At 38.3% G+C, this 13,350-nt stretch overlaps 1 protein-coding gene across 8 annotated transcripts in view; it reads right to left on the bottom strand.

The window, feature by feature from the left end:
- KDM6A (lysine demethylase 6A) overlaps positions 1-13,350 on the bottom strand; it is a 208,130-nt gene that overhangs the window by 63,950 nt on the left and 130,830 nt on the right. The window lies entirely within an intron of this gene.

Genomic DNA, 13,350 nt, shown 5'->3' with positions numbered 1-13,350 from the left:
TTTTCAGTACCTTGACACTTACAAAAGGTACTGGCTAGTTACTTTGAAAAATGTCCCTTTGAAATCAGTAAGCATCTTGTGAAGAGATACTCATCATTCCTCATTCATTAATTGAAATTCTACAATAAGAAGTGTCCCGAACACCTGGGTGGCTCAGTCGGTTAAGCGTCTGACTTTGGCTCAGGTCATGATCTCACTGTTCAGGAGGTCCAGCCCCACATAGGGCCCTGTGCTGACAGCTCAGAGCCTGGAGCCTGCTTCGGATTCTGTGTCTCCTTCTCTCTCTGCCCCTCCCCCGCTCGCGTACGCGCGCGCTCTCTCTCTCTCTCTCTCTCAAAAATAAACATTAAAGGGGCGCCTGGGTGGCGCAGTCGGTTAAGCGTCCGACTTCAGCCACGTCACGATCTCGCGGTCCGTGAGTTCGAGCCCCGCGTCAGGCTCTGGGCTGATGGCTCAGAGCCTGGAGCCTGTTTCCGATTCTGTGTCTCCCTCTCTCTCTGCCCCTCCCCCGTTCATGCTCTGTCTCTCGCTGTCCCAAAAATAAATAAACGTTGAAAAAAATAAAAAATAAAAAATAAAAAAATAAACATTAAAAAAAAAGAAGTGTCCCCCCTCTTGCATTTATTTTCAACTTATGTTCATTTGTAAATGAATACAAATAAAATCAAATATATACAAATATAAATTCATTTATATTCATTTACTTCATTTATATATTCATTTCAGTATGAACAAATATATTTTATTCTGTATCTTATATCTCATTATCATAATTAGTTTCTAAACTTGTGTCAGATTTGCTGATTAGGAACTCCATCCCCTTAAGTTGACTCCTGTGTTCTTTCCACACGCCCCCATCATTTTTTAAGCACTTCCTTCCTTTTTGGCACCATAAGATATTCTAGAGCTCCTCTTGTAATTTCCTTGCCTAAACCCTGGAATCACCTACTTTTCCTGAAGAATCCCTGGTTCCTTTTATTTAAGTATAGTATTTAGAAACGAAGATCTGGGTGCTAATGTAGTCATACCGCTGCTGAGATGGGTCATTGCCTCTAAGCCCTCCCAGTAAGCAGAGCTAGAAGACATATTTATGCACACACGCACAAGCTTGTATTTCTATCCAACTATCCACACTCCTAAATACCCATATATTTGTACTGATACCTCCAATTACAACACAACACCAGAGTTCAGTCTCGCCTTGCCTTTCCTGATTTGTAAGCTCTGACAGTGAAAACCCTGGCTCTCGTTATCCACAATACACTTACTTATTTGCTTGTTCCTAATATTTACATAAAACTGTTACAGAACTCCTAATCCGTGCCACTGTGAGAAAGTAATTGTAGTAGGGGATCTGTTTACAGTTCTTGTCTCCAGCTTTACACTATAGTCAAAATACTATTCTCTAAAGTTACTGAGGTTAGTTCTTTTCATCTCCACCCCCTTCACTAAACTTATGTTATTCATTGGTTAGTTTTATTTGTTCCTGCCTGCATTCTGTTTCGGGCTACCTCACATCTGGTTGGTCTCAATTATTCAACTAATTTTGGGGTATGAGAAACATCACCAGGTTCTCAGAGTTAGAGCTATGCAAAAAGTATACACTTGAGAAGTTCCACTTCGTCCTCATCTCTGCTCCCTCATTCACAACCACTTCCACCGGGTAACCAATCTCCTCTGTTTCTCGTTTATCCATTCAGTATGGCTTCTGCACAAACGGCACATGTATACTTGGCTTTACTATGTGTATTTTCTTCCACAAAGGGTTACGTATTATACTCTTTTACACTTTTCTTTTTTTTCCCACACGGTAGTATATTCTGGAAACCACTCCACGTCGTGATCCACATAGTTCTCCCTCATGCTTTTCTACATGCAACTCCACTACCCGAATGTACCAAAGTTTATACAAACATTCTCCCATGAATGGGCCTTTGAGTTGTTTCCAAGATTTTGTGATTACAAACAACGCTCCGATCAACATCCTGGTGCCTATATATTTTCAGAGTTTTGGAGGTATATTTTAAAGGTAGATTCCTAGAGGTGAGGCTGTTGAGTCAAAAGGTGCATATACAGCTTGGTTAGATTGCCAAATGCTGTTCCAGATGGGTCATACCGGTTTGTATTACCACAACGCATGAGTGCCTGTTTCCCCATAGCCACTTATAATTTTCGCCAATCTGATATGTGAGAATTATATTTCAGTGTTGCTTTAATTCGCATTTCTCTGAGTGTATCTGACCACTTTGCCATATGTTTAACGACCTTGTTACAGATTTTCTGTGAAGTGTCTACTCGTGTCTTTTTTCCCATTTTCCTATTGGGTTTTCATTCCTTTGTCCTTCCAATTTTAAGTTTGTTATATATTAGGAGCATTAGCCCCTTGTCCATGGCATATGTTGCAAACATTCTCTCCTAGTCTCTAGGTCTCCTTCGAATTTATGTATTTTTTTTTTTTTTGTCGTGCAGAACTTATTTTTATATTGTTCAAACTGGCCCAAAATGCAGAGAAAACAAAAAGAATGATCATAGTTAGAAAGCCTTTTCCTAAATCAAGATTGAAGAACAGTTCATGTTCACTTCTAGTACTTACTTGTACAAAATTTTTTACATTTGACCCTAATTCATTTCTAGTTTCTTTTTTTGAACAGCTTGGGTCATGGGTCTAATTTATATTTTTACAAATGGCTACCTAGTTGTCCCTGATCCATTTATGAATAAACCCACCTTAGCCCCAGAAATTTAAGATATTACCTTTCTCAAGCACTTGATTTCTCTATGTACCTGGATGTATTCCTGTTCTTTCTATATTTCACTGGTCTGTCTATTCACATGCCAGTGCCTCACTTTGAATTACACAGGTTTTATCGTATATCTTACTGTCTAGTAGAGTCAGTATAACCTGTACAATTTCCCCGCAGTCTTCTCCTGGCTATTCTAGCATATTATCAACTTACCAAAGTCCTTAAAAGCTTGTTAGTACTTTTTATTGATGTTGTGTTATATTTATAAACATAGGAAGAATCAAGATCTTTATGCTACTGAGTCACAGTATGTCTTTTAAGTTTATTGTGAAATATTTAATTACTTTGCTGATACTCAAGTGGGAATGTTTTCTAACATTATGCTGTCATTGAAGGTTATTAATTTCTTCATGTTAATTTGTGCCTCTAATTGATTTTTCTTGTCTAATTGTACTAGCTAACACCTATAGTTCAATAACGAGGAGTAACAGAGATAGTAGGAATCTTTGCCTTGTTCCTAATTTTTGTGAAAATGTCTCTAGTGTTTCCCTGAAGTGAGATACTAATTTGGGCACTAAAGTATATGAATTTTACCATGATAAAAAAAATAGCACTCAATTCCTATTTCCAACTTGGACAGTTTTTTTAATTAGGAAATGTCACTGAATTTGTCAAAAGCTTGTCTTCAGCACCTATGGCGTTAAAAATCTGATTTTACCTTTAGTTCTATTATTATGATGCCTGATACTAATGGATTTTCTAATATTCAATCTTGCATTCTTGGAATGAATACCACTCGGTCATAGTATATTATCTGTTTAATGAGGTAATGGCTTTGTTTACTAAACTTCTATTTAGTACTTTTACACCAAGATTCATTAGTGATATTAGTCTGGATATTGCCTCTTTTTTGTACTGTTTTCATCAGGTTCAGGTATTGATGTTACATTTGCTTCAAAAAGAAAAGGGGAAAAACAGTATGATGGTTCCTCAAAAAATTTAAAAGACTTATCACATGGTCTAGTAATTTCACTTCTAACTATGTATTAAGAAGAATTAAAAGCAGGGACTCAAACAGATATTTGCACACTCATGTTCATAGCTGCATTATCAACAACAGCCAAAAGGCAGAAGCCACACAAGTGTCCATCAATAGATGAATGGATAAACAGAATGTGGTGTGTACACACAATGAAATGTTATGCAGCCTTAAAGAGGAGTTAAGTTCTCGTACATGCTACAACATGTACAAATGTGAAAGATATCGTGCTAAATGAAATGCACAAGGCACAAAAGAATAAATACTGTATGATTCCACTTACATGCAGTAGTTAAACTCACAGAGACAGAAAATAGAATAATAGTTGTCACGGGCTGAGTGGAGTGAGGAATGAGGACTTATTGCTGAATACGGGTACAGGTTCAGTCTGGGATGATGAAAAAGTTCTGGAGATGAATGGTAGTAACAGCTGCACAACAATGTGAATGTACTTAATGACATGATACACGTAAAAATGGCTAAACCGGTAAAAATTATGTCCTATATTTTACAATAGAAAAAAAGACGATACAAAAGCACTACGATCTGTAGTTAATTTTTAGAATCCAGGATTTTGTTTCCATTATATATTTTTAAATATGCTATAGAATCATTAAGTGCAGAAAGGACTCTATTATCAAACACAAGTGTCATTCAAGTCAGATTAAAAACTGCTAAAAGCTTCTCCCCGTTTAAAAAAAAATACAAAGAATAAAAGAAAAGAAATGAGGAAGTTTCTTATTTCCAATGCTCTGGAACGACCTATAAAGCATTAAAATTATGTGGTCTTTAAAGGCTTAGAATTCCCCTGTAAAACCATCTGGCCATGGTGCTTTCTGTAAGGCATTACTTAATTTTTCCTATTTCTTTTGTAGAAATTGATTTTTTATAACTTTCTAACTCTAATGACGTCAATTTTGCTAATCTGTATTTCCCTGGAAAGTAGTCCATTTCATTTAATTTTCAAATTCACTTGCTCAGTAGTCTTGTAAAATAGTTCTAATTTCTTCTGTTTCCATGGTTATCTTATTTTGCACATGTGCTTTCTGTTATTCCCTTGATCAAATTTACCTAGTGGATTATCTATTTTGTCAATTTTTGGAGAGTACTAAGGTTATGACCTATTAATTAGGTTTAAGTTGTGCTTTCCTTTTCACATTGTTAATTTCTTTTAAAAAATCTTTCTTCCTTCCCCACAATACAGTTAGTTTTCCTTACATTGATTTTTGTTTTGTTAACAGATTTCCTTACACTGAATCATCCTTGAATTCGTGAAATAAATCCAACATGCTCATGGCATACTTAATGCATCTTTAAAAACCAGCTGGAATTTTTCTTTCTTCAGAATTTTTGGATTTCTATAATACATATAAATGAAGCCAATCTACAGTGCCTTGGTAATAAATTAATGCCGGACAGTTAGAAGTGAATGTTAAAAATGAAACTAATGATTCTTATAGACAGTAGTATTCATAATAACATTATTTGTAACTATCCCTCAAGGGGGAAATAGTTAAATTAGTTACAGTACATCTATGTAAAGGGATATACTACAGCTCCACATGTACTAACAGGGTATGTTTTCCAAAATATAATACTAACTTAAACAATTTAAGCAAGACTGAGAGAGAATTCACATATTTGGCTAATATTTCAATAAAATAAAGAAAAACGAATATATGTGCAAACACATACATGGATTTGCTTATATATATGTGGATTTCTCTGGAAGGATATGAAAAACACTAGTACCTTTGGGGAGTGGAATAGTTTGTTACAGAAAAGGAATGAGGATGAGACTTCAGCAAGTATTCTTTCAGGCACTTTCATTTTGGGTTATCTATTCAAAAATAAGTAATGTCTTAATGACAAAATTAAAAAGGAAAATTCTGTATCTTTTATCCATAAAGGCTAATAAGTATTTTTTAATGTTTATTTATTTATTTTGAGAAAGAGAGCACGTGTATACACACACACACACACGTGTGCATGTGAACAGGGGCCGGGCAGAGAAAGGGACAGAGAGAATCCCAAGCGGGCCCTACACGGTCAGTGCGGAGCCTGACACCTGAGCCGAAATCAAGAGTCAGGCACTCGGGGCGCCTGGGTGGCGCAGTCGGTTGAGCGTCCGACTTCAGCCAGGTCACGATCTCGCGGTCCGTGAGTTCGAGCCCCGCGTCAGGCTCTGGGCTGATGGCTCAGAGCCTGGAGCCTGTTTCCGATTCTGTGTCTCCCTCTCTCTCTGCCCCCCCCCCCCCCCGTTCGTGCTCTGTCTCTCTCTGTCCCAAAAATAAATAAACGTTGAAAAAAAAATTAAAAAAAAAAAAAAGTCAGGCACTCAACCGACTCAAGACTAATAAGCATTTAGATGGCAAACTGTTCAAGTTATTTAATTAAATTCAAGGGGGGGGGGGGCAATTAATACTATTACTATTAGAAAATAAAGTGGTTCTATGGGGCACCTGGGTGGCTCAGTCGGTTAAGTGTCTGACATGATCTCACAGTTCATGAGTTCGAGCCCCACATCAGGCTCTGGTGCTGACAACTCAGAGCCTGGAACCTGCTTCAGATTCTGTGTCTCCCTCTCTCTGCCCCCTCCCCGCTTTGTGTTCTCGTTCTCGCTCTTGTTCTCTTTCTTTCTCTCTCTCAAAAATAATAAACATTTAAAACAATTTTAGAAAAAAAGTGGTTCTACAGGTCTCAGCTAATAAAATGGGAAAGCTACAATTCCAGACTTCAAGATGTGTTACAAAGCTGTTACAAGACAGCATGGCACTGACACAAAAACAGACACTTAAATCAATGGAACAAAACAGAGAACCCAAAAATGGACCCACAAATGTATGGCCAACTCATCTTTGACAAAGCAAGAAAGAATATCCAATGGAATAAAGACAGTCTCTTCAGCAAGTAGTGCTGGGAAAACTGGACAGCGACCTGCAGAAGAATGAACCTGGACCACTTTCTTATACCATATACAAAAATAAACTCAAAATGGATGAAAGACCTAAATAGAAGACAGGAAGCCATCAAAATCCTAGAGGAGAAAGCAGGCAAAAACCTCTTTGACCTCAGCCGCAGTAACTTCAGGCAAGGGAAACAAAAGCAAAAATGAACTACTGGGACCTCATGAAGATAAAAAGCTTCTTTTCTGCACAGAGAAGGTAACAATCAGCAAAACTAAAAGGCAACTGATGGAATGGGAGATGATATTTGCAAATGATATAGCAGATAAAGGGTTAGTATCCAAAATCTATAAAGAACTTATCAAACTCAACACCCAAAAAACAAACAGCCCAGTGAAGAAATGGGCATAAGACGTGAATAGACAACACTTTTCCAAAGAAGACATCTAGATGGCTAACAGACACATGAAAAGATGCTCAACATCACTCATCATCAGGGAAATACAAATCAAAACCACAATGAGATACCACCTTACACCTGTCAGAATGGCTAACATTAACAACTCGGGCAACAACAGATGTTGGCGAGGATGGCAGAAGAAAGAGGAACCCTTTTGCACTGCTGGTGGGAATGCAAACTGATGCAGCCACTCTGGAAAACAGTATGGAGGTTGCTCAAAACTTAAAAACTGAACTACTCTATGACCCAGTAATTGCACTACTAGGTACTTATCCAAAGGATGCAGGTGTCTGTTTTGAAGAGGCACATGCACCCCAAGGTTTATAGCACCGCTATCGACAATAGCCAAAGTATGGAAAGAGTCCAAATGTCCATCAACAGATAAATGGATAAAGATGTGGTATGTATGTATGTATGTATATATGTGTGTGTGTGTTTGTATGTGTATGTATATATGTATATATATGTGTGTGTGCACATACACAGGAATATTACTCAGCGATCAAAATGAATGAAATCTTGCCATTTGCAACGATGTGGATGGAACTAGAGTGTATTATGCTAAGCGAAATTAGAGGAAGACAAATATCATATGACTTCACTCATATGTGGAATTTAAGATACAAAAGAGATGAAATAAGGGAAGGGCAACAAAAATACCATAAAAACAGGGAGGGGGGCAAAACATAAGAGACTCTTAAATACTGAGAACAAACTTAGGGCAATGGAGGGGTTATGGGTGGGGGGATGGGCTAAATGGCCAAGGGACATTAAGAAGGACACTTGTTGGGATGAGCACTGGGTGTTTTATGTAGGGGATGAATCACTGGATTCTACTCCTGAAATCATTATTGCGCGATATGCTAACTTGGATGTAAATTTAAATAAATAAATATACATTTACACACACACACACACACACACACACACACACACACACAAATAGGGAAAGCTACATTAAATAAATGATATAGGACTTCCCTCGAAGATGGCAGCAAAGTAGGAGAACCCTTGGCTTGCTTCCAAACACAAATAGAAAACTTTGTACAAATCATTCTAATGCCCCAGAAATCAACCTGAAGACTGGCAGAACAAACTCCACAACTCAAGGTAGAGAAGATGTCACATCAAACAAGGTAGAAAGTGCAGACATGATTTAGAGGAGAAATAGATATTGGCTGCTGCAGAGCGGAGAGAACTGTGGCTGGAGAGAAGAGTGAGAGAGTGAGATCAGAGCACAAGGGAATGCACAAGGAGAATGTTTCCCTATGGCCACTGGATTGGAAAATGAGAGGGGCTGAATTTCATGAGTTCTTGCAACCAGATGGCCTTAAATCGAAAATTTAAAGTATCAGTGGGCTGGGCTGGCCTCTGCGAGAGTCCAGAGGCATCAGGACTGCTCTTGGAGAAATAGCAGGCAAACAACCCAGGCACACACAGCATGGAAACAGCTATCTGAAGAGCGCCTGGGGAATGCAGTGGGAAGATGATCTGCTCCTCTCAGAGCATGCCCATGAGAAGCAGTGTTCACAGAGAGATGTCTCCAGGAACAAAGTAGCTGGCTGGCACCATTCTCCCCCCACACTCCCACCACTCGGCATAAGCACAGAGCCACTAGCAAGAACCAGTGCAACAGGGATACTAGCTGCCTAAATTACTTACATTAAGCCCCACCCCCCTCCCCACTCTGGTGGAACTGCCCTTTATCAGTCACACTTACCTCAGCCCCAGTGCCATGGGCCCCTCCCCCAGAAGAACAGCACAAACTCCTGCCCACACCACATGTCCTGACCACAAAGTTCTGCAGGGTCTCAGTTCCAGTGGAGGTGATGACAGTTCTCATTTCACAAGCAGACCAGGGCACACCTAGTTAAAACCTGCTGCATTCAGGCCAGGGACACAAACTGCCTACAACAAGCAAAGAAAAGTCTCTGCAGATGACTGGCCTGAAGGAGAAAGCAGCCACGACACAATAGCAGAGTGCATACAGCACACAGCAGATACATTCCCTGAAGTGCCAGGCCCTGGACACTACATGACATCTTCTTCATAAGGCCATTAAGTTCAGGATCATGAGACACAAGTGGCTTTTCTAACATAAAAGAAGGCAGAGACTTAGACAAAATGAGAACACAGAAATTTATCTCGAATAAAAGAACAAGATAAGGTCATGGCCAGAGATCTAGGTGAAACAGATATAAGTAACAGAACTGATGGAGAACTTAAATCAATGATCATAAGGATACTAACTGGACATGAGAAAAGAATGGAAGACATCAGTGAGACCCTTACTACAGAAATAAAAGAGTTAGAATCAATCAGAGATGAAGAGTGTAATAAATGAGATTAGAAACAGGACTGATGCAATGAACAGCAGGCTGGAAGAAGCAGAGGAATGAATTAATGACTAAGAAGACTCAGTAATGAAGCTGAACAAAAGAGAGAAAGAATAATTATGCAACATGAGAACAGATGTAGGGAACTCAGTGACTCCATCAAAACAACAAAAGCAGACCCACACCAAGAAATATTATAATTAAACTGGCAAATGTAGTGACAAAAAAAATTTTTTTTAAACAAGACAAAATAAGACAGTTACTTATAATGGAAAACCCATGAGGCTATCAAGCAGATTTTTCAGCAGAAATTCTCCAAGCCAGAAGGGACTGGCATGATATATTCAAAAAATTTTTTTTCAATGTTTATTTATTTTTGGGACAGAGAGAGACAGAGCATGAACGGGGGAGGGTCAGAGAGAGAGAGGGAGACACAGAATCGGAAACAGGCTCCAGGCTCTGAGCCATCAGCCCAGAGCCCGACGCGGGGCTCGAACTCACGGACCGCGAGATCGTGACCTGGCTGAAGTCGGACGCTTAACCGACTGCGCCACCCAGGTGCCCCTGGCATGATATATTCAAAATGGTGAGTGGAAAAAATCTGCCACCAAGAATACCCTATCCAGCAAGGCTAACATTCAAAACAGAAGGAGAAATAAAGAGTTTGACAGACAAACAAAAACTAAAGGAGTTTGTGACCACTAAGCCACTTCTCCAACAAATACTTACACGGGACTCTGTGAGTGGAAAAGAAAAACCAAAATTGACAGTATGAAGGTAGGAAACACAAAAGCAGTAAAAAGAAGATTTCTATTAAAAACTCCGTCAAACTAAAAGGATGTAAAATATAACAACATATACCTAAAACGTGGGGAGGACAAGAGTAGAATGAGTTCAAATTTAAACGACCATCAACAATGTAGACAGTTATAGGCAGAAGAGGTCATATATTAACTTAGAGATAACCACAAGTAAAAGAATAGTAATAGACATGCAATGAATAAAAAGAAATCCAAGTAAGGCAATAAAGAAAACCAGCACACCATGAAAGAATCAGAGAAAATCTCCAGAAACAAACACAAGCAATAAAATGGCAATAAATACATATCTACCAATAATTACTTTGAATGTAAATGGACTAAATGCTCCAATCAAAAGCCATCAGGTGATAGAATGGATAAAAGAACAAAACCCATCTATATGCTGCCTACAAGAGACTCCTTTTAGACCTAAAGACACATGCAGATGGAAACTGAGGGGGTGGAGAAGCATTTATCGTGCAAATGAATGTCAAAAGAAAGTTTGAGTAGCGATACTTATATCCAACAAACTAGACTTTAAAACACAATAACAAACGTAAAGAAACCAATCCATAATAATACGATAATAATAGGGGACTTTAACATCCCACTTACATCAATGAACAGATCATTTAAACAGAAAATCAACAAGGAAACAATGGATTTGAAGGACACAATGGATCGGATGGATTTAACAGATATGTTCAGAACACTGCATCCTGAAACAACAGAATACATATTCTATTCAAGTGCACATAGGACATTCTGCAGAACAGATCACATATTAGGCCACAAAACAGGACTCAACAAACTCAAGAAGATCAAAGTCATACCATGCACCTTTTCTGACCACAATACTATGAAACTAGAAGTCAACCACAAGAAAAACTCTCGAAAGACCACAAATACACGCAGGTTAAGTAACATGATACTAAACAATGAATGGGTCAACCAGTCAATCAAAGAAGAAATAAAAAATGTATGAAACAAATGAAAATGAAAACACAACAGCCCCAAACCTTTGGGATGCAGCAAAAGAAGTTCTAAGAGGGAAGTACATAGCAATACACACGCCCCTACCTCAAGAAGAAAACGCTCAAATAAACAACCTAGCCTTCTACCTAAAAGAGCTAGAAAAGGAATAAATGAAGCCTAAAGCCAGCAGAAGGAAGAAAATAATAAAAATTAGAGCAGAAATAAATGATATAGAAACTAACAAAACAACAGAGATCATGAAACCAGGGGCTGGTTCTTGGAAAAAAATAGTAAAATTTATTAACCTCTAGCCAGATTCGTCAAAAAGAAAACACACACACACACACACACACACACAATCACAAATGAGGGGTGCCTGTGTGGCTCAGTCAATTAAGCATCTGACTTCGGCTCAGGTCATGATCTCATGGTTCGTGAGTGCAAGCTCCACATCGGACTCTCTGCTGTCAGTGCAGAGCCCGCTTCAGATCCTCTGTCTCCCTCTCTCTGCCCCTCCCCCACATCTCTCTCTCTCTCTCTCTCTCTCTCTCTCTCTCTCTCTCCCCCCCTCTCAAAAATAAACATAAAAAAGTACTTTAAAAATTTTTTTTAAAAATGCAAAAATAAAATCACAAATGAGACATGAGGAATAACAACCCACACCACAGAAATACAATTATAAGATTATTATTATGAAAATCTATATGCCGACAAATTGGACAACCTGGAAGAAATAAATTCCTAGATATAAATTACCAAAACTGAAATAGGACGAAATAGAAACCATGAATAGACCAATCCAATCCAACAAAGAAATTGATTCAGTAATCAAAAAACTCCCCCAAACAAAGTACAGGAGAAGATGGCTTCACAGGTGAATTCTACAAAACATTTTAAGAAGAGTTCTCCTCAAAGGATTCCAAAAAAGAGAAAAGGAAGGAAAACTTACACATTTATTCTATGAGACCAGCATTAACCAGATACCAAAGCCAGATAAAGACACAAAAAAAGAGAACTACGGACCAATATCTCTGATGAACACTGATGAAAAATCCTCAGCAAAACACTAGCAAAGCAAATCCAACAATACAGTAAAAAAAAAAAAAAAAAAAAATCATTCACCATGATCAAGTTGCAAGGGTGGTTCAATATTCACAAATCAATGTGATAAATCACATTAACAAGAGAAAGGATAAGAACTACAGGATTATTTCAACAGACGCAGAAAAAGCATTTGATAAAGTACAGCATCCACTTATGATAAAATCTCTCAAAAAAGCAGGGTGAGAGGAAACACACCTCAACATAATAAAGGCCATATATGAAAAACCCCACATTTAACATCACCCTAAATGGGGAAAACCTGAGAGCCTTTCTTCTACGATTGGGAACAAGACAGGGATGTCCACTCTCACCCCTTCTGTTAAACACAATATTGGTCAATATAAAGAAATAAAAAGGCAACCAAACTGGCAAGGAAGAAGTAAAACTTTCACTATTTGCAGATGACATGGTGCTATACATAGAAAACCCAAGAGTCCATCAAAAAAACTGCAAAACCTGCTAACTTCGGTAAAGCTGTAGGATACAAAACCAACATACAAAACTCTGTTGCACTGCTATACACCAAAAATGAGCAGCAGAAACAGAAATTAAGGAACTAATTTCATTTACAATTGCACCAGAAACAACAAGATACCTAGGAATAAACCTAACCAAAGAGGTGAAAGACCTGTACTCGAAAACTATAAAATACTGATGAAAGAAACTGGATGATGACACAAAGAAGTGGAAAGACATGCCATTCCCATGGATTAGAAGAACAAATATTTTTATAATGCCTATAATACCCAAAGCAATCTACAGATTTAATGCAATCCTTATCAAAATACCAAGAGCTTTTCTCAGAGAGTTGGAACAAACAATCCTAAAATTTGTAGGGAACCCCAAAAGACCAACGAATAGCCAAAGAAACCTTGAAAAAGAAAAACATAGCAGGAGGCATAATTCTGGACCTTAAGTTATATTACAAAGCTGCAGTGATCAAAACAGTATGGTACTGGCACAAAAATAGCCACATAGATCAACAG

Source organism: Leopardus geoffroyi, chromosome X, assembly GCF_018350155.1.
Source record: "Leopardus geoffroyi isolate Oge1 chromosome X, O.geoffroyi_Oge1_pat1.0, whole genome shotgun sequence".
Classification (NCBI taxonomy): Eukaryota; Metazoa; Chordata; class Mammalia; order Carnivora; family Felidae; genus Leopardus; species Leopardus geoffroyi.
This window is presented reverse-complemented; position numbering and strand designations above follow the sequence as displayed.